Source organism: Nyctereutes procyonoides, unplaced genomic scaffold, assembly GCF_905146905.1.
Source record: "Nyctereutes procyonoides isolate TBG_1078 unplaced genomic scaffold, NYPRO_anot_genome, whole genome shotgun sequence".
Taxonomy (NCBI): domain Eukaryota; kingdom Metazoa; phylum Chordata; class Mammalia; order Carnivora; family Canidae; genus Nyctereutes; species Nyctereutes procyonoides.
In genome coordinates, this window is record NW_026575147.1 from 6458496 (window position 1) to 6481422 (window position 22927).

Below are 22927 nucleotides of genomic sequence, written 5' to 3' on the forward strand. Positions count from 1 at the left end.
TCTCTTGTCATTATCTTCCAAGCAGTACACCTACACGTACATAACCCCAACACACACACACACACACACACACACATCTTCTGTGGGTTTTTTTTTTTTTTTTGAGATTAGCTTCAAAATTGTTCCAAACACTTGAGTTTATGCGCTGAAGAGCTGTAGACTATTGTTGCAAAACCAAATTAAATTATATGTTCTCAGATTGTCAAAGAATAAGAACGGTTGATAGAAAAAAGTTTTCTTCCATTGACACAAATACCATGCATCAGTGAAGTGAATGCAATGTCTGGCTCTATCAGACATGCCAAAGACATTCTTTGTGCATATTTTGTTTTCCTCTAAGATAAATATTACCCTTTATACAATATATAATACCCTTTATAAAATATATGTATATACATATATATATTTCCTTTATACAATATATATATTTTTCAGCACTGTCAAGGCATATTTCTCAATTTACTTGAGTCTAAGAAAGTGAGCTTACAGAAAAAGAGAGATGTTTCAATCTAGTTTTGAAAATGAAGCATCAGAAGCATGAAATTACATTATTGACCTAGAAAATTAGTGAAGTATTTGAATACCTTATGTACCTCAAGTTTCTGAATTCTTTAAAAATGACCCATTTTAATATTCCATTTTATATTATTGAACTAATATTGAGGAAGAGTTGTGCTTTAAGTAGTTTTCAGAACTTTCTTTCTGAAGCATTTCTCCACTCATTAATAGAGCAAATCTTTTGAAATTATCACTACCACCCTTCACCTCAGTTTCTGCTCAAGTCCTAGACTGAATTTAATGATCATGTGCCTCCTGTTAGCCTACACTCCACATAATCATTACTTAAATCTCATGAAAAGTCATTTTAGAAATTTGTAGAACCATGCGGATGATATATTTGTTGCTGGTGGAATATCTCTATGCAACCCCCTCCAACACACACACACATACACACACACACACACACACACACACACGTATTTCAGCCCTCTTGTAACTACCCAGGGCCAATGGAATATGAGCACAAATGATGAAACCAATTTGGATTATAGCCACTTTTAAATATTCAAGCATCTCTCTTCCTTTTTAGAAATAATATAGAAGCCAGCATAGAGATGGTATATTCTCAAGATAAAAATATCTTACATTACTGAGTCACCATTTGGAGGCCGTTCTGGAGATATGTTCAGCCAGTAGCAAAATTTCCATGACTAAAATGTAGACATTTATTTGTTAAAGCATTAAGATTTGGGAGGTTATACATAAATGTAGGTTATCCTTAGTAATACAAGTGAATTCCTACTAAGTCCTAGACCAGGTATCCCAATATCCTCACACTTCAGTTCCAGTCTTAATCTGAGGAGTAGAAAAAAAAAGTACAGAAGAGAGGAACAAGTTACACAGAACAGTGACATTTGAAATTCTGGATATCTAAGTCAAGGAAAGTGGTTGATTAATATTTACTCAGGGAAACTGGAATAAAATAAACCCTCAAATTAAAAAATAATCTTTATAACTTTTATGAATCCCTGAATCTACAATAACATTTCTGATGTTTTTCTTTGAAAATTTATTTGCAAGAAAACCTTCTATCATTTTGAAACTATACTACAAAGTATTGGTTGCCTTCTTTTTTGAAATTAGTTGTTCCTTGAGTGTATTTTAAGAAGCAAGCTCCAAGGGGCAAGGACTATCTCTTCATTGTTCTGTCTACAGTATTTACCCCAGGATTGAGTAGGATAGGCAAAGCAAATGGTTTACTTGAATGAATGGTGACTTGATAACGATGGCTATGAGTCAAGTCTCTAGGACAATATCAATCCTAGTTGCTCTTATATCAAAATATTTTGAAAGGAGATACATCAAATATCAGGTGCAAAGATAAAAATTTAAATAATACTAATCTTTGTTTGCATTAATTAAACACCCATTCAGTGCCAAACACCAGGTTAAGTGTGCATTACATAAAATAATCAAATGCCCGACTTGTTCAGATAATCTGGTTTTATGAGTGTCATTCCAGCATCTTATTAATAACTTTCCTCCTCAGAAAAAAATATCTCTCCTTCTCAAAGTGTCACAATTAGAACGAAAACTTATATCCATGTAGCCTTATGGGATTTTCTCATTTGATCTTCAAGGAATCTCTATTCCACTATTATCCCTACTTGAGAGGTGAGAAAATGGAGGTCCAAAAATTTGACTAACTGGTCACTAGCTCTCACATGACTAATAAGTAACACATCAAATAGTATGGCTCCATAATGCACCATTAAGCTTTACCATCTCTGCTTTCTAGGAACTTATCTGTTGTCTTCAGCTGATGAACATTCACCATGCCTGATTCAATTTTACTAGATTCCAGAATTACACTTTATCAAATACTGAAGCGTTTCAGAAATAAATGGATGTAACGATGCCTCAGCATTGTCGCATGCTCTATTCATCATTGAAATCTTGTGAACATTAATAATGAACAAGTAGGATTGAAAGAAATTATGTGTCTCTGCCAACTCATAAACCACAGCAAATAATAAAAATGGAGTTTAGTCAGTGACTTACCAGCTGCATTGATGTTACTAATGAGTAAATAATTTTCATTCATGAAGAAAGTAGATACTCTTCTGGGTTTGAGGTTGTCATTTTTTTCCTAGATATTATGTCAATATTCACACTCAGTGTTCCTAAGCCAAGCTATAATTTAGTAATATTTAGAAATAAGACAATCACTTAACTTTTAAAGATAAATTATCAGGGGTTTTTTCCCTAACCAAAGAGACAAGAAATAGGCTTCAGTGGCAGTATTGCTACAAAATCTATCAATGTCTAGCAGTGATGACATTTGATCAAAGTTCTGGCTTTATATAAATAAATGAGGTTACTGTGATGAGGAGAAACACTTTCTAAAGGCAACAAATTTACTTTTTGTTATAATATGAATTCTAAATTCATGAGCATGGGAATGAGTAATTTAGTTGTGAAATAAACTCTATTTTGACAATAATAAATTCTCTGTGTACAATGCGGAAGTTTTGCAGATAAAGAAGAAGTTCTACAGTCCTGCAATCACATGTCTTTAAACAGCACGCAGAGCAGATTAACTTGTGAATTCTTAATGCAGAAATAAGCTCTAGCACCTATAACAGGTCTAGGCTTTAGCATGTTTGAATAAATTAAACCCACTTATTAGATTTTAAAAAACGTGTAACAAAATGTGTATTTGTGTGTGTGTGCATACCATTTGTGAATTGCTCATAGGATTAAAACTCTTTAAAGTTAAATTGGCTGATTTTATTTTGTTTCCTCAATTTGACTGTATAAATAAATTTTAATTGATAATGTTATTTATTTATTTGGTCATTACTAATATAGAGAAAAAGTTACTTCTCATCTGTTTGACAACCCCTTGTGGTGCAGATAATTTATGGTAAAAAAAAAATGAAAGGATGTCACTTTAGGAATAACTGATGTGGGAATTTATAATTATTAGATATAGTGTAAAAAAGTATGTCCTCAATTCTCATGAAGAAAAATGGATGCATATATTATTGTAAGAGATAATATTTAAACAGCTTTTCCAAGTTTTATAATAAAAAGGATGCGACATTCTTTGCTCTCTATTGAGTCATTCTAACATTGTACATTTTCCATCTTGGTTTTAATTCCTTAAAATTACACAGATATTTGAAACCATATGTCCCAACAAAAACTTGCATGTTTCATAGCAGCATTATTTGTAACAGGAAAAAAAACAAAAAACAAAAAACAAACAAAAAACCCTCTGTGTTCATCAGCTGATGAATAGATAGATAAAAAGAACTTTATTCATACAATAGAATACTTTTTGGCAATTAAAAGAAATACACTATGGATTCATAATAAAATATGGATGAACCTTGAAAACAATATACTCTGAAAAAAGGCATAAATAACTGACCATGTACTATTGATTATATATGCTATGTCCAGAAAAGGGAAATCTATGGAGAAAGTAGTTGCCTGGGAAAAGTGTATATCTATGTGTAAACAGTTTATGTGCAAGAGTGACCTCACTGGAGTATGAAAATCTGCTAAAAGTGATTTATAGTTATGTTTACACAACTTAGTGAAGTTACTAAAACATCATTGAATTTTATACTTTTTATTTGAAATGGGTGAATGATGTGATACATAAAAATTTTGATTACTTTTGAAAACAGAAACAGAAGTTGAGTATTTGAGAGCAGAAATTCACTCCTTATATTTTGTATGACATAAAAAAATGGAAGTCTTGACTATATAATAAAATAGAATGCTGAATGTTGTCAAGCTTCAGAGAACTCTATTATCAGCCATTGAAATTCTCCTGATACTCTAAAAAAAAGTTAGCATGTTATGCTGTGCTAAATATAGATAAAAGGAAATGATGCATAGTTGAATATTTTCTTCATGGCTAGAAAGTAAGTAGATAATCATGCTAAATTTAAAATATTAATTTACTAAAAATAACCTTCAAGCTTTTATGATCATCCCTAACCTAAAATGCAGTAATAATATATATGCAACAATTGCACCCTTAATAATATGTACTTTTTTTTTCTTTTATGTTTATCTACATGTACTGCTTTAGCATTAAATTGGAGCTTATTCTTACATTTCTGTTGTCAGGGATAGTAGAGGATAAAGTCAGTTGTTATAGACTGACCTCATTATGTTACATTCTAAAACAATTTAGTAACATCTTACAATCTGCCTAGTAAATCATATTGTTGCCAATCTCACTGAGTTCTACTTAGAACTTGTGGTTTGGGACGTCTGGGTGGTTCAGTGGTTGAGTGTCTTCATTTGGCTAAGGGTGTGATCCCGGGGTCCAGGGATCCAGTCCCACATCAGGCTCCCTGCCAGGAGCCTGCTTCTCCCTGCTGATGTCTCTACCTCTGTGTGTGTGTGTCTCTTATGAAAAAATAAATAAAATCTTAAAAAAAAAAGAACTTGTGGTTAGCTTTTTCACAAGGTGCTTTAGTAGGATTAATGGGCGAATTTCAGAGTCCTCAGATCCGTGCACTCTTTATCTGTCCAATAGATATTAACCTCAGGAAAAGTGTGTTATATACCATTTCTATATGAATAAATCACCATCTGTTTAAAGCTTCGTCAGTGATTCCTGAATATTGCACTTAAAAATAAACAGATTTGTATTTCCCTGATGGCAAGTGATGCAGAGCATTTTCTCATGTGCATGTCGGCCATGTCCAAGTCTTCCTCTGTGAGATTTCTCTTCATGTCTTTTGCCCATTTCATGATTGGATTGTTTGTTTCTTTGGTGTTGAGTTTAATAAGTTCTTTATAGATCTTAGAAGCTAGCCCTTTATCTGATATGTCATTTGCAAATATCTTCTCCCATTCTGTAGGTTGTCTTTTAGTTTTGTTGACTGTATCCTTTGCTGTGCAAAAGCTTCTTATCTTGTTGAAGTCCCAATAGTTCATTTTTCTTTTTTTTCTTTTGCCTTCGTGGATGTATCTTGCAAGAAGTTACTGTGGCCAAGTTCAAAAAGGGTGTTGCCTGTGTTCTCCTCTAGGATTTTGATGGAATCTTGTCTCACATTTAGATCTTTCATCCATTTTGAATTTATCTTTGTATATGGTGAAAGAGAGTGGTCTAAGTTTCATTCTTCTGCATGTGGATGTCCAATTTTCCCAGCACCATTTATTGAAGAGACTCTTTCTTCCAATGGATAGTCTTTCCTCCTTTATCGAATATTAGTTGACCATAAAGTTGAGGGTCCACTTCTGGGTTCTCTATTCTGTTCCATTGATCTATGTGTCTGTTTTGTGCCAGTACCACACTGTCTTGATGACCACAGCTTTGTAGTACAACCTGAAATCTGGCATTGTGATGCCCCAGATATGGTTTTCTTTTTTAAAATTCCCCTGGCTCTTCAGGGTCTTTTCTGATTCCACACAAATCTTAAAATAATTTGTTCCAACTCTCTGAAGAAAGTCCGTGGTATTTTGATAGGGATTGCATTAAACGTGTAAATTGCCCTGGGTAACATGGACATTTTCACAATATTAATTCTGCCAATCCATAAGCATGGAATATTTTCCCATCTCTTTGTGTCTTCCTCAATTTATTTCAGAAGTGTTCTATAGTTTTTAGGGTATAGATCCTTTACCTCTTTGGTTAGGTTTATTCCTAGGTATCTTATGCTTTTGGGTGCAATTGTAAATGGGATTGACTCCTTAATTTCTCTTTCTTCAGTCTTATTGTTAATATATAGAAATGCCATTGATTTCCGGGCATTGATTTTGTATCCTGCCATGCTACCAAATTGCTGTATGAGTTCTAGCAATCATGGGGTGGAGTCTTTTGGGTTTTCTATGTAGAGTATCATGTCATCGGCGAAGAGGGAGAGTTTGACTTCTTCTTTGCCAATTCGAATCCCTTTAATGTCTTTTTGTTGTCTGATTGCTGAGGCTAGGACTTCCAATACTATGTTGAATAGTAGTGGTGAGAGTGGACATCCCTGTCTTGTTCCTGATCTTAGGGGAAAGGCTCCCACAATGAGATACCACCTCACACCAGTGAGAATGGGGAAAATTAACAAGGCAGGAAACAACAAATGTTGGAGTGGATGCGGAGAAAAGGGAACCCTCTTACACTGTTGGTGGGAATGTGAACTGGTGCAGCCCCTCTGGAAAACTGTGTGGAGGTTCTTCAAAAAGTTAAAAATAGACCTGTCCTACGACCCAGCAATTGCACTGTTGGGGATTTACCCCCAAAGATACAGATGCAATGAAACGCTGGGACACCTGCACCCCGATGTTTCTAGCAGCCATGTCCACAATAGCCAAACTGTGGAAGGAGTCTTGGTGTCCATCGAAAGATGAATGGATCAAGAAGATCTGGTCTATGTATACAATGGAATATTACTCAGCCATTAGAAACGACAAATACCCACCATTTGCTTCAACGTGGATGGAACTGGAGGGTATTATGCTGAGTGAAGTAAGTCAGTCGGAGAAGGACAAACAGTGTATGTTCTCATTCATTTGGGGAATATAAATAATAGTCAAAGGGAATATAAGGGAAGGGAGAAGAAATGTGGGAAATATCAGAAAGGGAGACAGAACATAAAGACTCCTAACTCTGGGAAACGAACTAGGGGTGGTGGAAGGGGAGGAGGGTGGGGGGTGGGGTGAGTGGGTGACGGGCACTGAGGGGGACACTTGACGGGATGAGCACTGGGTGTTATTCTGTATGTTGGTAAATTGAACACCAATAAAAAAATTAATTTATTAAAAAAAAAACAACAACAAACAAACTGAGGGTCGCTGGAGGGGAGGGGAGGGGGGAGGAGATAACAGGGGACCGGCATGAAGGAGGGCATGTGATGTCACGAGCACTGCTGTTATCTCCAACTGGTGAATCCCTGAATTCTTCCTCTGAAAGTATAATACACTATATGTTAATTAATTTGGTTTAAATTAAATTAAGTTTAAAAAAAAGGACAGATCTCTGATTTTAGTAACAAATAAAATACCTGTAATTAAAAAAAATAAAAAATAAAAATAAACAAAATGTTTTTTATAACACTGAAAAACTGTTATAGGCATTAACTGCATGAGCCATGTAAAAAAGAAAATACTCTTTTAGGAATGACTTTTCTGTGTGATGTCCATACCTAGAGTTGTATTAATCATGTAGAGTCATTTAAAATTAATATGATAATAAAATACAACTTTTTTTTTCTACTTTATAATCCACTTATAGTCTCAGTGGAAATTGGAAGCTTAATTTCTTTCTTGGTCATTCAAAAAAAAATAGCCATTTATAAGTTCCATTTGCAAGGCAAACTTAGACAAATAGAAATAAATAGATACAATCACCAAACATAACATTTACTAAAAGTTAGGTTTTATATGCTTATATTATAAATTTTTACATAAGTGATCATATTTTGAGATTAGTTAGAATGTACCTGGTTGCCTTAGAAACAGCTTTGGATTCCCATGGGTACTTCCCGCCTCCATTATTTCTTCTCTTGCCTCACACATTCTCTGAATTAAGCATGTGAGACTAGAGTTACTGGGATACTATCGAAAAACTGTGAAGACTTCTTTTTACTTACAAGCTCATCAGAGCACATATTTCATACTCAAACATGCCTTATTCAAATTCTATATCCTCAAACTTTCAAAAGCTGAGGCCATATTCATACCCACAGATATCATTTACTTTTAATAATATTTTTTGAGTACAAAGGGAAAAGTTGAGCATAGAAATAATTTTAAATATTGTCAGGCACAAAAAAGCAATTTGAAAGTACTCACAATTCCATTACCAGTGATAAATAATCTAAATATTTTAGAGGATATGTCCCTAGTAATATTTCAACAAACTGTACAAGAGTATAGGCTGCTTTTGAAAATAATATGCCAGAGATATCTATCCATGCTTTTAGACAGATTTTTAAAATAAAAACATGATTAATGATAGCATAGCATTTCAATATTTCACAGTATATTTCACAAGTCTCTTCTTGTTGAAGGTCAAAAATGTTTCTGATTTCAATATAATGAAAAAATTTGAAATGTTCTTGTGGGAAAATATTTGCACATACACATAGCAGAATTATTAAAATAACACTTACAGATAAGGAAATCCTGGTGCAAAGAGCATGAACATTTTTTTAATTTAATATACAATAGCAATTTATCTTTGTATCAGTTTAAACTTTCATTATCAGTTCTTACTGGATTTAATTTCATTCTCCATAAATATCTTATTGGAGATATTCAGCAAAACTCTGTTGGTAGATTTGATTTTGATTTGTATAAAGATTTTTTTTTTTTTTTTTTTACTTATCTGGTTATTTAATTGCTTTTTACGTGATAGTTTAGCTGAGTATAAGTTCTAAGTTGAAGCTATTTTCTCTCAGTATGTTAGAGTCAGTCCAGGGGCACCTGGGTGGTACAGTTGGTTAAGCATCTGACTCTTGATTTGGGCTCAAGTCCTGATCTCAGGGTCCTGGGATCAAGCCCAAGGCAGGCTCTGCACTCAGCAAGGAGTCTGTTTAGGATTCTCTCTCCCTCTCCCTCTGCCCCTCCTGTTTATGCTCTCTCTCTTTCTTTCTCAATAAATAAATAATCTCAAATAAATAAATACTTTTTAAAAATGAAAAATAAACAGCCCAGTTGATTTTTCTTTATTGCTTTTTAGTTGTTTCTCACTGATCAAAGTTACTCATTGTTTCTGTGTTCTACAGATTGACTCCCATGAGATTAGATGTGGAGCTCACTTTATCTCATTTAGGTCTTCTTGTGATGTCTGCATCTACGCATTCATATCTTATTCAGTTATGAAAAATGTAAAACTGCATCACTTTGCATTTATCTCTCCTTCATGTTCTTTGTCCTTTATTTCTTAAACTATTATATATATATATATATATATATATATATATATATAATTTCTATCTCTTTAGCACTGTGCTGCACTGTGGGCTTCACATCTGTCTTGTCATTTACTAATTTTGTCTTTAGTTCTTTAAAATATTTAAAATTTCTTTTTCAACCCCTAAGTTCAATTATTTTATTTTTCATATTTCCCTAGCCTTTTTTGTGCTCTCATGTTTTGAATCTTCTTTCTTGTTTTTAGCAATTTTATACATATTAGTTTACAGTCTACAGTCTCTGATGTTATGATTATTAGAAGGGAACAATAACTGGTTGTGGGACCCTGGCACTCACCTCTGAATTAGTCTGGCTGAAACCCATCTCCATTTTAGCTCCTGTTATCAAATTGGCCCCTCCTTTTCCAGTGAGGAGTTCTTGACTATTTGGGGATTCCTCTATTATCATGCTTGTTCGTTCCCATGCTCCTGTCTGCACAAATACTGATAAATGCTGGTGTTTAGTTCTTGTGGTTTCTCACCACCTGATTATATTTTGAGGTTTGTGGGAATATGTTACCTTATACTTTTGTTGTAGATATATATGTAGGTTTGAGGTTCTGTTCTCCTAGATGTCCCATCTGTTTTTATGAAAAATAAAACCCATCCCATCGTTGTCTTTAGATTACTGCTGTTTGTTCTTACAAAGAGAAACAATTTGAGGATTCTGGTGGGAAAGTGTCATGATGTGATTTACACTTTTAAAAGGTTACTGATTTCTGTGGAGAATGGATTGATGGCTGACTGGCATGGACACAAGGAGCCCCGAACAGGGGTTTATATCAATTCAGATAAGAGATAATGTTGACCTGGACCAACAAGGCAGAGGTGGAAGGAAGGTGTAGAAGGTGTTCGTGATTTAGAGATGTTTAGGCAGAATGGGTTGATGGATTCCTTGTGGGGTTGCAGGGAACACAGGAATCAATGACTTCTAGATTTTGGCCTTGAGCAACTGTAGAGTAATGATATTAACTGAGAGGAGCGAGTTTGAGAGCAAATAAAGGAGAAATAAAGAGATTTTTAAAAAGATTTTTATTCATTTATTCATGATAGACACACAGTGAGAGAGAGAGAGGCAGAGACGCAGACAGAGGGAGAAGAAGGCTTCCAGCAAGGAGCCAGATGTGGGACTCAATCCTGACCCCAGGATCATGCCCTAAACCAAAGGCAGATGCTCAATCACTGAGCCACCCAGGTGACCCAAGAATTTTGTTTTGATCTTGTTAAATTTGAGATGCCTATTAGATATTCAAGTGGAATTGTCAACTAGGCAGATGAATGTTTGAGTCTGAAACTCCAGACTTAGTTAAGGACAAAGACCCATCTGATTTATCATTTCTCATTCTTGTCTTTGAATCCTTTCTATCTAAATTCTAGGAGAATTCCTTTAATTAATTAATTAATTTCACTGAATTTGAGATCTATGGTTTACTGCCTCTACTATGTATTTTAAAAGGGCAGCCTTTCCCTCTGAATCAATTTTCCTCACTCAGAGCATTATCTTTTCATTACTTCTTATTGTCATAATATATATAATGCCCTCCAAATTACATTGAGAACGGCAACTACAAATACCATTTAGTTTTATCATTTTCCATTGTAGATGTTTCTTTTTTTAAAAGACTTTATTTATTCATGAGAGAGAGAGAGAGAGAGAGAGAGAGAGAGAGAGATAGGCAGAGGTAGAAGCAGGCTCCCCACAGGGAGCCCAAAGCAGGACTGGATCCCAGGATTCCGGGATCACACCCTGAGCCAAAGGCAGATGCTCAACCTGAACCATCCAGGCGTCCTTGTAGATCTGTTTCTAAAAAGTATTAGCATGGGGTTCAAAGATGGGTCCTCTTTTCTCAACTGATAAATCTATTCATATGCCCAGTGAACAAATATCTTCTTATTCTTACAGATGAATGGCTACTTTTCACACCATTGGGAATTCTCTTGGAGACTGCATTGAGTTGTTTAAATCTTTCATGACAAGCAAGATGGAAAAAGCTTAGATTCAATTTGCCAATTTAAATCTTCAATTGTCTGTGTACTCTCTCATATCTTTGGTATCTCTAGAGGCTAAAATGTTTCTTTTATTTCCAGTGGTAACCTAGTTTTATTATTTTTTTTAAACTTTTTTTTTTATTTTAGTGATATCTTCCTTTTCCAAATATCATGATTTACTCTTTGAAGCAACTTTCAGCAGTGGCTTCTACCTTTGCGTTCAACCTGCTGCCCCTTGGCCTTTAATGAAACCTATAGTGGATGAAATAATACAATGTCTTAGCTGTATAAATTCTTCCACTTGTCCTAATATTTGGAATTAATGTTGAGGTAAAGCTTTGTTCAATACAAATGACATCATACCATATGGATCTGGTTTTGACCATATTTGCAAACTTTTCTGTAAAGGACTAAATAGTCAATATTTTAGGTTTTCATGGCATATGGTCTGTCACAATTATTTACCTCTACCTTTATAGTGCAAAAGCAGCCACTGACAATACATAAATGAGTTTCAATGCAACTCTATTTACAAAAGCAGACAGCGGATACATTTGTCACATCAGCCATAGTTTGTTGATCTCTACTATGTGATATTACAGGAATTCTACTGGAAAGCATTTCCTACAGATTCAGAGTTTCCTGAGTCAGCCCAAGAACTCCAGAATTTCATATCGTTTTTAGCCTTTCCTTCGGTCTTTTTTAGACACTCAAAATCTTTTAGAAAATTTCCTTGATTTGGAGCAAACAGTATTTGCCACTCACCCTGTGTCAGTTCTGCATTCCCTTCATCATTTGAAAAGTAATTTGATAAAATGGAAGATTTAAATACATGCTAAGATGCCCATCTTGGAATGTGCTTAATTTGAGTTTTTTATTATTAAATGTTTCAAGCAAAGAGTATATGTTTACCCTGATACTGGAAATTTCAAAGAGCAGAAAAAAAACCCCTAAGTAACCTGAAGTTTATAACTGCAGAAAGCAGTAATCACTTCTAGAGCTGGTAAAAAAATAAATAAATAAATAAATAAATAAATAAATAAATAAATAATAAATAAACATAAAAATAAAAATAATTAAATCCAGGAACAGCAAGACAGAGATCCATTAATACAGCTCTTTGATGTTGGAGGGAGAGAAGAGGTAGCAAAGCTTAAGAGGTGCTTGGGCTTCTGAGAAAAGGATGGGGACTAGTACTTGGACCTTTAGGGAATGTGCAAGCAGAGGATGAAGTCTACAATGTGCCTGGTAGTCTAATTTGCTAAAAGGACATGGCAAACCTGGAATGTGAGTGCGAAAAGAAACTGCAGGCTGGAGCTAACTGCTGTCTGTCATTAGAACAACATAGTGACTGGAAAGCAGAAAGGAAGTCCCTTTGCAGTACAGTCTCTGTTTAGTTCCTGCCATTAGCATTATCTAACAGAATGTCAACTAAGGAATGTGAGAAATGTAATTTCCAGAATCACATTAAGAAGAAGATTCTAAAAAAAAAAAAAAGAAAAAGAAATAGATTCTAAAATAAAGATATGTTTTGGCTTCCAAACAATTGTAGATAACTAGCACAAATTTTATTTAGCTCTCTTTACGTTAAGTTTTTAATAAGCTACCTGTGCTGTTTGTATGTGGGTCATAGTACACGTCATATTTAGAAATATTGCTTATCAGAATTTATATTTAAAATAAAAAAACTTTACTATTAAGCTAACATTATTCAGTTTTGATAGTACTTGTCTAACTATTGCATTTTGTGTGCCAAATATGCATTTAGAAAAAAATCATGTTTTGTATAATGAGGACTTCTGGTACTGAGAATTCCATTATTCCTGGGCTTTTAAAATTTTACATGCATACACACACACACACACACACATTAGCATATATCTGAGCATGTATATTTTAAGCAACAGTCATAAATAGATATTAATATGCATTATATCTTGTATATATTGTACATTTATATAATTAGTATATATGTCATTACCAAATATATATTTTATATACATTTATATATATATATGCCTATTGCTTGAAAAACAGATATTTTACTTACCAATAGTCGAAATTGTTTCCCACATTTATTCATTTAAATATTTTTCAAGTCTTCTATGCATATAGCACTATGCTGTATCCTAAGGGAATCCAAAATAATATTTTTCAAACTGGCAATGAAATAATGAAACTTCTGGATAATAGGATTAACCAAAAGAATCAGAACTAATTTAGGAAGGGCTTAAAGCAATTCACATGTTTTCATATACTTTAGTATTACCTCATAGTGATATCAATATTTTTAATAACTCCTATGCCATTATTCATTTAACAAAATAAACAAAAATATCTGTATAATTTAATACCCAGTCCCTATTTCCCTCTTTCTGATTGTTTCAATGAGTTTTTCCCAACATTTTACTTATTTTTAACTAAACTAAACATAACTTCCCATTGCATTTGAATATTATATCTCAAGAGATTTTAAGAATCTATGCCTTTTAATTTTTAAGACATTAATTAGTGAAGAAGCTGGGTTTTGTGCCCCATAGAATGGTCCACATTTTGGATCTGGCTGATTGCTTCCTTGTGGTGAGGTTTAACTTGGTCTTCTATCCCTGTTATTTCCTATATGAAAATAGTATTAAAGCTAAAAGGTTTGATTCAACTCAGCAGCACTACTTTTGCCACGAGAACATTTCATGCTGGTATTTCCTACTCATGTGAAATTTTACACTATTAGTGAATGGGAATTGGGAGATGTCCCAATGGGAGTCTGAAGTTTAGTTTTTAGCAAAGCATGTCAAGGTATTGTGACTGATGAAGTGCTTAATAGCATAAAATAAATTTTTAACCCAAGTTAGCATAAATTCTTGAAAAAATGATGGATACTCCATCTTCTATCACAGTCAACATTATTAATACAATGTGTCAAAAGAGTGTGATGAGGCTGACAAGGAGGTTAATGTGTGAATGATGCAGAAATGACAGAAAATTCATCGCGTATTAGTCAAAGAACCAACAGGACACCAAAGGATGAGAAAAAAAACAATGAATAGCTTAGAGAAAGAAAAGAATAATTTGTTGGATAGGATTTTTCAGCTATTCAGAAAACAATTATGTTATTTATAAAATACCCATGTTATAATCTCCAGGAAGTTGTGCATGTGCATTTTTGCATTCTACATAAAAAATGACAGTGACTGATATATTATTTTATTCATTTAAAAATTATGTTCAAATGAATGTTAAATTTAAGTGAATTTCATTATATTCAGATGCTTTGAATATTAATACACGGTGTCCATAGGTTTCAGTTAATTATGATAATCAATACCAGCCACTGTTTTCCAACTTTTTGACTTAAGCAGACATTTACATGTTTCCCTGATTGTTTTATTATCTAATATCCATTATAAACTTTTTCTAGCACACAAAAGACATAGAGAACAACATTCACATGACCACTATACAACTAATACAATAAAATATTATAAACTCTATTGGAGTCTCCTGGGTATGCCTCCCAATAACATCCCATTCTCTTTTCTAAAACTAGATAGATAAGGAGGTAGGTAGACAGACAGGTAGGTAGGTAGACAGACATGGATATATAGATATATGGATATTTAAGGATGTATATATGTATCTTTAAATCATGTACAAAGAACAAACAAAAAATAAATAAACCATGTACAACATTGATAAATTTTAATATGCATATAAATGAAATCAGAATATGCATTATTCTGCAAATTTTTGGTGTAGCAATATATTTGGGGATTTTTTTGTTTTTTGTGAGATTCATTCATGTTGACATGTATAGGTCTAATGCATTTATTTTCTATACTGTACAGTATTCAGTCAAGAAAACATCAGTTTATTTTCCCATCCTTCTATAAAAAGACAGTATTTTGTATATAATTATTCTGCTGTGAGAAATAATACTTGTATTATGAATTTTCTTATGAATATATCCTTGTATAAAAGTTTCTCTAGATTATAGGAGTTAATATTATTTACTAGATTTCTCTCTAAAGTGCTCTCAATAAATTTAAATTACCACCACATCCCCTCTCCATAATTTGACATTACCAAACTTTTATATTATTGTCAACATGATAGATGTGAATGGAATCTCATCATGTTTTAAATATTAATTTATTTGTCTATTAGTGGAGTTTAATAATGTTTCCTTTTTTATTGGCTCTTCCTGTTTTTCTTTGTGAATTGCTTTTTCATGCATTTTGCTCATTTTCCCCTCATTTTCTATATTTTATTGATTTGCAAGTGGTCTTGATATTGTCTAAAAACTAATCTCTTTACGGGCAATATGTGTTATACAGACTATTTCATAGTCAATGAATTGTATTTTCACTTTTTGGTAGAATTATTCACATCACACAGTTTATGACAAACATGATCAATTTTATCAATCCTTTAATTTGGGGATTATATTCTTTATGTCTTGTTAAGGTTTCCTTTACCAAGAGGTCTTATTAATATATTCATATATTTACTTCTACTAATTTTAATGTTTGAATTTTTCATTTAAATCTTTAAATTGCAGATATAAGTTTTTTGTCTATGACAGAAAGTTGATATCTAATTTTATTGATTCCTATGGGAATAAACTTTTCCTAGGCATTATTCTTGAATAGTCATCTTGACCTGAGTGACCTTCATTGTCATCTATAATACATATTAAGTTCCCATATATGTATAGTTTTTTTTTAATCTTAATTCTCAATCTTCATTTGGTTTTATTTATCCCTCTATCAACACCACATGTATGACTACCACATTAGTTCTCCCAAGTTGGTTTTCTTCAAATTTGACTTAATAGTGGCCCTTACAGACACATACATTTTATTTATTTATTTATTTAGATGTGGGCACACACGTGCACAGTGGAGAGGGCAAGGGAGAAAGAGAGAAAACCTTAAGCAGGCTCCATTCTTAGCATGGAGTCAGACTGAAACTCATGACCCTGAGATCATGACCTGAGTCAAAATCAAGAGAGTTGATTTAACCTACTGAGCCATCCAGGTGCACCATATCCACATAGATTTTATTTTTAATTTTTGTTTATTTTTTTAATTTTTATTTATTTATGATAGTCACAGAGAGAGAGAGAGAGAGAGAGAGAGAGAGAGGCAGAGACATAGGCAGAGGGAGAAGCAGGCTCCATGCACCGGGAGCCCGACTTGGGATTCGATCCCAGGTCTCCAGGATCGCGCCCTGGGCCAACGGCAGGCGCTAAACCGCTGCGCCACCCAGGGATCCCCACATAGATTTTAGAATCAAATTCTAGACCTAGAGATAATTTATATATGCATTTGGGATTTCTATATATTTTTGAAAGAAAATAACAATTTTTTTATGTAAAAGCATTTACTATTATGTAAAGGGAGACTTCAAACTTATTGTCACAATGTAGTTTATGTTTCCCCATTAAATTTTAAAGTTCTATTATGTTTGTAATTTTATTGCTTTTTACTCTTAAATTTTTTTTTAATCAGGAATATTCTTTCCAGAACTTGAAGATTTAGTAATCTTTTGAATTTTTCAGGAATTATCTTCTTGTCTTTATTGGTCCTCTGAATTGTCTTCATTTCCTACTTCATTAATTTTCCTATTTTCATTTTCTTTTCCATTCTTGATATTATTGTAGCCCTACCAGCTTTTTATTTATTAGTATTTATATTTTGAATGAAGCCTGAAAGTCACTATTTTTAACTGAAGTGTTAATTTAACTACCTTAAGCTAATAACTGATATCTTTGTAAAAATTCCTGTCACTTAATGTGGGTTTTCTATTTACTCTGCTTTTCTAAACTTTAATTCTATATTGTAGAAGTCTTCCTCCTTTTGGATTGATTTATTAAAATATTCAATTTTCACCAGTAATGGAAATGATAAAGTCTATTTTCATGTTTGTGGTGATTCTTGTTTTTGTTTTAAAGATTTTATTTATTCATGAGATACAGAGATACAGAGAGAGAGAGAGAGAGAGAGGCAGAGACACAGGCAGAGGGAGAAGCAGGCTCCATGCAGAGAGCCCAATGTGGGACTTGATCCTGGGACTCCAGGATCATGCCCTGGGCCAAAGGCAGGCACTAAACCACTGAGCCATCCAGGGATCCCCATTTGTGGTGATTCTTAACACACTATCATTCATAGCTGATTTGACAATACTGATATCTCTTATCTCTATCCCACTCTAAAAGCAGTTCAGAAAATATATAGTATTTTAGCTTTGTTACTCTTCCATTTTATATAAAGTTGTAATTAGGCATTATTTAAATTTCATTTTGTCTTTTTCTCTTTATTCTTATTATAGAACTTATTATTTTGTACACTCTGTTTTTGTTTATATTGTACATGTTCTAACCAATTTCTTTGCTCACTACTCTTCTATATCAATCTTTTCTAACTTTTTTTCCTTATCCTTTTAAAACCCCTTAATGAAAATATTCTAGTGGTAAATTTTCAGTAATTGAATATGTCCTTTTTCCCCCTCATAACTCTATTATACATGAACATATTTGAATTTTAAGCTGAGATCCTTTTGTTTAATATATCAAAGGCATTATTTCATAATTTCCCCCCTCTGTTATTGCTGTTGAGAAATCTGATTCTCTACTTTTACATCATTCCTCAATTCTAAAGATATTTAGTCCTTATCATCTTTAGCATGACCTCTCTTCCCTTCTCTATGTTATATCCATCAGAGACATCAATTAGATGAATGTTAGACTTCCTTTGTATTCTAACACAGAATATTTATGAATATTAGCAAACAAGAAACTATTTGTAGGCAGCTAGATTCAGTATGTGCTTCTGATTGAAAGGCTATAGAGATGGTTCATGCTACTTCTCTGCCTTAGAGTCAGGTCACTAAGCACCATTTCTATAGGCAGGGCGATCTTTTGAGGGGACTGCTCCTAGGCCCTCCTGCCACTAAATAATCCAACCCACAGTACTAATTAGCACTAATTTCATGCGTCTACCCTGTGCCTCTTGCATCACCTCAGGGCTTTCAGTGGCTTCTGAGACATGAGACACTGTGAGATCTAGTTGATATCCATACATGTGTATAGACCTGAAACTGTATGAAGCTTACCCCCTAAGTAGTACATTTTGACAAATATTTAAAGGAATCCAGTGGTCCAGGTTAGCACTTATTTCTTTCTCCTCCTGATTTAGGCATAACCCATGGCTCAATTCATCATGAAATTGTGACTAGCTCAGCAACATGCTCAACACATTTGCTTATATTTGTTTTCTCCACTTCTCTGCTTAGCTTCCTTTTTCCATTAATTTATACTTCCCTGGCAATGCAGTTCCCAATCAGGTATTAGCATCTGATATTTTGCTTCAGGAAAAGGAGAACCTGTGCAAATGCATATATATATACATATTGTCAAATTTCTATTATTTATTTTCTGCATGTATGTTTATTAGTGTACTAGTTCTCTATCCTTGTTATTTATTTAGCATATCTATTGAATTTTTTAAATTAAATTATTATATTTTTCTTTTGTAGGTTTGTTTTATAGCTGCCCATTCTCTCTTTTTTTTAAGATTTTATTTATTTATTCATGAGATACATAGAGAGAAAGAGAAGCAGAGACACAGGAAGAGGGAGAAGCAGGCCTCCCACAAGGAGTCCAAGGTGGGACTGAATCCCGGTCCCGGGACCATGCCCTGAGTCCAAGGCAGACACTCAACCACTGAGCCACCCAGGCGTCCCACTGCCCATTCTCTTTTGATGATACCATGTGTCTTTCTATTGTCCTCAATTCTATTTTTTAAACATACTCATTCTGTGTTCTTCAACCAATTATTTGTATTTTCATTACCCTGTGCTATTGGTGTTTGAGTTCTTTTCTTTGTGTTTTTGATGGTTCTCACTCACTGTGGTTTGTGTCTTCATGCATCTGATCATTTTAAATGGTGAGCTCAGGTTTTCCAAGATTTAGTTTGTGAGTCTGACATCTGTGAAGATTGGTTGAGGGTCTGTATATCAGGAGAATATCTGGGCTTAATTCATCCAGGCATTCTAGCTTGCTATCAACTGGGGAAGATTATAAGTGAACTTATTGACTGACTTATTTTCTCCAGACCATGTGGAAATCGTAAAGTTAAATTCCTAACTCCTAAGAGTGGGGTGTCATTGGGATTTTTCATGGGAGAGGTTTATTCCCCACCAGATCCTAGGCCAAAAGAGGAAGTTAACTTGTAGTTTTGCCTTTGCCAGCAGGAACATTTTTTCTAGTCCACCAATTCACTTGAATGTAAGCCTTTGAGAGACCTACTTAAACTGTGTGTGTGTGTGTGTGTGTGTGTGTGTTCATGCGTGTGCGCGTGCACCGTGTTCCCCTCCTTGAAGCTGTCCAACTTAAGGTCTTATTTCCTGTTTAGAGAGCCATTATTGAAACCCAAACTGCCAGCAAATAAGCTTTTTGCTTAATAAGATCAGAAGCTATACACTGGTTGTTTTAGCTTTTGTATTAACTTACTATTCTTATATCTAATGCCCTCTTCTTCTGGGCCTCGAGTAATTAACATTACTCTATTGTGAGCTCAGTTAGCTATAATTTTAAAAGGTTATATTTTTATATTTTACCCAGGAAATCTAGCTGTGCTCTGTCACTTGTTTCTTCTGATCATTTGGATAACGTCGCTGCCAGAAACAGAAATCTGCCCTCTGACATTGAGTCATAGTGCTGATTTCCTGTGCTAGGGTGGTGTTTGCACCGAGTGATTTTTTAAAGTTGTTATGTACAATCTCTAATCTTACCTTTTAAAAAAAAAACATGAAAAAATGCTTTAAAAATTAGAAGAAATGCAACATTTAAGAGGCAATTAAGTATTTGGTGAAAATCACAAATTTTGGTTTATAACCTGAGCTTGACATCTGGCTCCATCTCTTCTATAATGTTAGACCTTGGATTGCCATTCTCCTTGACACCTTTCTCATCTATAAAATGGACTGCAATTAACCCCATCCATTTCTTTGCATGATTGTACTAATTAAATGAATGAATATAGGAAAATGTGTAGAACGGTGCCTGGCATATTAAGATACACAGCGAATACTTTCTATTATTATTGGTGCTTTTTACTGTCTGTCTTCAGTACAATTCTGAATTACTTAATCAATATAAGCAAGAGAGTCTGCCACAGGATTTTTTTAACCTGAATTTAATTCACATGCTTTCTCCCCTCTGGAAAAATTAGTTCACATACAGTGCAAAAACAATAGCATAAAATAGTTTGTGTTCATTTGGGCTTTTTATTATCCATATAAGTTTGGCAAGGATAAGAATATTTATGCAAACTGGAAATACTTAAAAGACTTAGGATGGAGAACATTTACAAATCTTTTTAGCCTCATATATTTTACATTGGCTAATCAGTTTGTGATAAGAAACCATATTTAAACAAGCAGAAAATCGTTATATTATGTACGAAGTACTGGAAATAGACAAAGAGAATATGATATCAATTTGAAATAGAAAATGATTTGATTGTTCTCTTTAGTTGAACACATTTTTCTTGGTAAAAATTAAAGGAATTGTGTCAGGCAGAAAATTGTGTTCCATATAGTATTTGCTGAAAAGGAATAAATGGCACATTGGCAATTAGTTTACCCCTAGAATACAAAGGCAGACTTCTTTAATACATAATTTGGTGTTTTAAAGAGAATAAGAAATTATATAAGTCTTTAATAATTTTTAGTTTAAGTTCATCTATCTTTTACTCAATCAAGACAGACTCAAAGCCTCCAAAAATTTACAAGTAATATCCATAAAGCAGGAAAAAAATGTGTTGGGACAGAGGGTGCCTTTTCTTTCAACTTTACAAAAATGGTTCTAAAGCCATTGGTAGTGTATCATACTTGTTGGTAAAGACACATCCATAAATAAAAATTGACTATGAAAGTATTTTTATGTATCACTGAAAAATTTTGTGATTTATTAGTTATATATAAATATGTATTAAAAACAATAAAATGTAGTGTTAAAGAAAATAATCCCTAGGTATCTTATGCTTTTGGGTGCAATTGTAAATGGGATTGACTCCTTAATTTCTCTTTCTTCAGTCTCATTGTCAGGGTAGAGAAATGCCACTGACTTCTGGGCATTGATTTTGTATCCTGCCACACTGCCAAATTGCTGTATGAGTTCTAGCAATCTTGGGGTGGAGGCTTTTGGGCTTTCTATGTAGAGTATCATGTCATCAGTGAAGAGGGAGAGTTTGACTTCTTCTTTGGCACTTCGAATGCCTTTAATGTCTTTTTGTTGTCTGATTGCTGAGGCTAGGACTTCCAGGACTATGTTGAATAGCAGTGGTGAGAGTGGACCTCCCTGTCTTGTTCCTGATCTTAGGGGAAAGGCTCCCAGTGCTTCCCCATTGAGAATGATATTTGCTGTGGGCTTTTCGTAGATGGCTTTTAAGATGTTGAGGAATGTTTCCTCTATCCCTACACTCTGAAGAGTTTTCATCAGGAATGGATGCTGTATTTTGTCAAATGCTTTCTCTGCATCTCATGAGAGGATCATATGGTTCTTGGTTTTTCTCTTTCTGATATTATGAATCACATTGATTGTTTTAAGGGTGTTGAACCAGCCTTGTGTCCAGGGGATAAATCCTACTTGGTCATAGTGAATAATTTTCTTAATGTACTGTTGGATCCTATTGGCTAGTATCTTGTTGAGAATTTTTACATCCCTGTTCATCAGGGATATTGGTCTGTAATTCTCCTTTTTGGTGGGTTCTTTGTCTGGTTTTGGAATTAAGGTGATGCTGGCCTCATAGAATGAATTTGGAAGTACTCCATCTCTTTCTATCTTTCCAAACAGCTTTAATAGAATAGGTATGGTTTCTTCTTTAATCGTTTGATAGAATTCCCCTGGGAAGCCATCTGGCCCTGGACTTCTGTGTCTTGGGAGGTTTTTGATGACTGCTTCAATTTCCTCCCTGGTTATTGGCCTGTTCAGGTTTTCTATTTCTTTCTGTTCCAGTTTTGGTAGTTTGTGGCTTTCCAGGAATGCGTCCGTTTCTTCTAGATTGCCTAATTTATTGGCGTAGAGCTGTTCATAATATGTTTTTAAAATCGTTTGTATGTCCTTGGTGTTGGTAGTGATCTCTCCTTTCCCATTCATGATTTTATTAATTTGAGTCTTCTCTCTCTTCTTTTTAATAAGGCTGGCTAATGGTTTATCTATCTTATTAATTCTTTCAAAGAACCAACTCCTGGTTTTGTTGATCTGTTCCACAGTTCTTCTGGTCTCGATTTCATTGAGTTCTGCTCGAATCTTTATTAACTCTCTTCTTCTGCTGGGTGTAGGATCTATTTGCTGTTTTTTCTCTAACTCCTATATGTGTAAGGTTAGCTTTTACCCAGGGCAATTTACACGTTTAATGCCATCCCTATCAAAATACCATAGACTTTCTTCAGAGAGTTGGAACAAATTATTTTAAGATTTGTGTGGAGTCAGAAGAGAC

At 33.9% G+C, this 22927-nt stretch overlaps 1 pseudogene; it reads right to left on the reverse strand.

Moving 5' to 3' along the window:
* Positions 1 to 9843, reverse strand: part of LOC129501208 (60S acidic ribosomal protein P0-like) — a 109691-nt pseudogene extending 99848 nt beyond the window's left edge.
* Positions 9844 to 22927: the final 13084 nt, after the last annotated feature.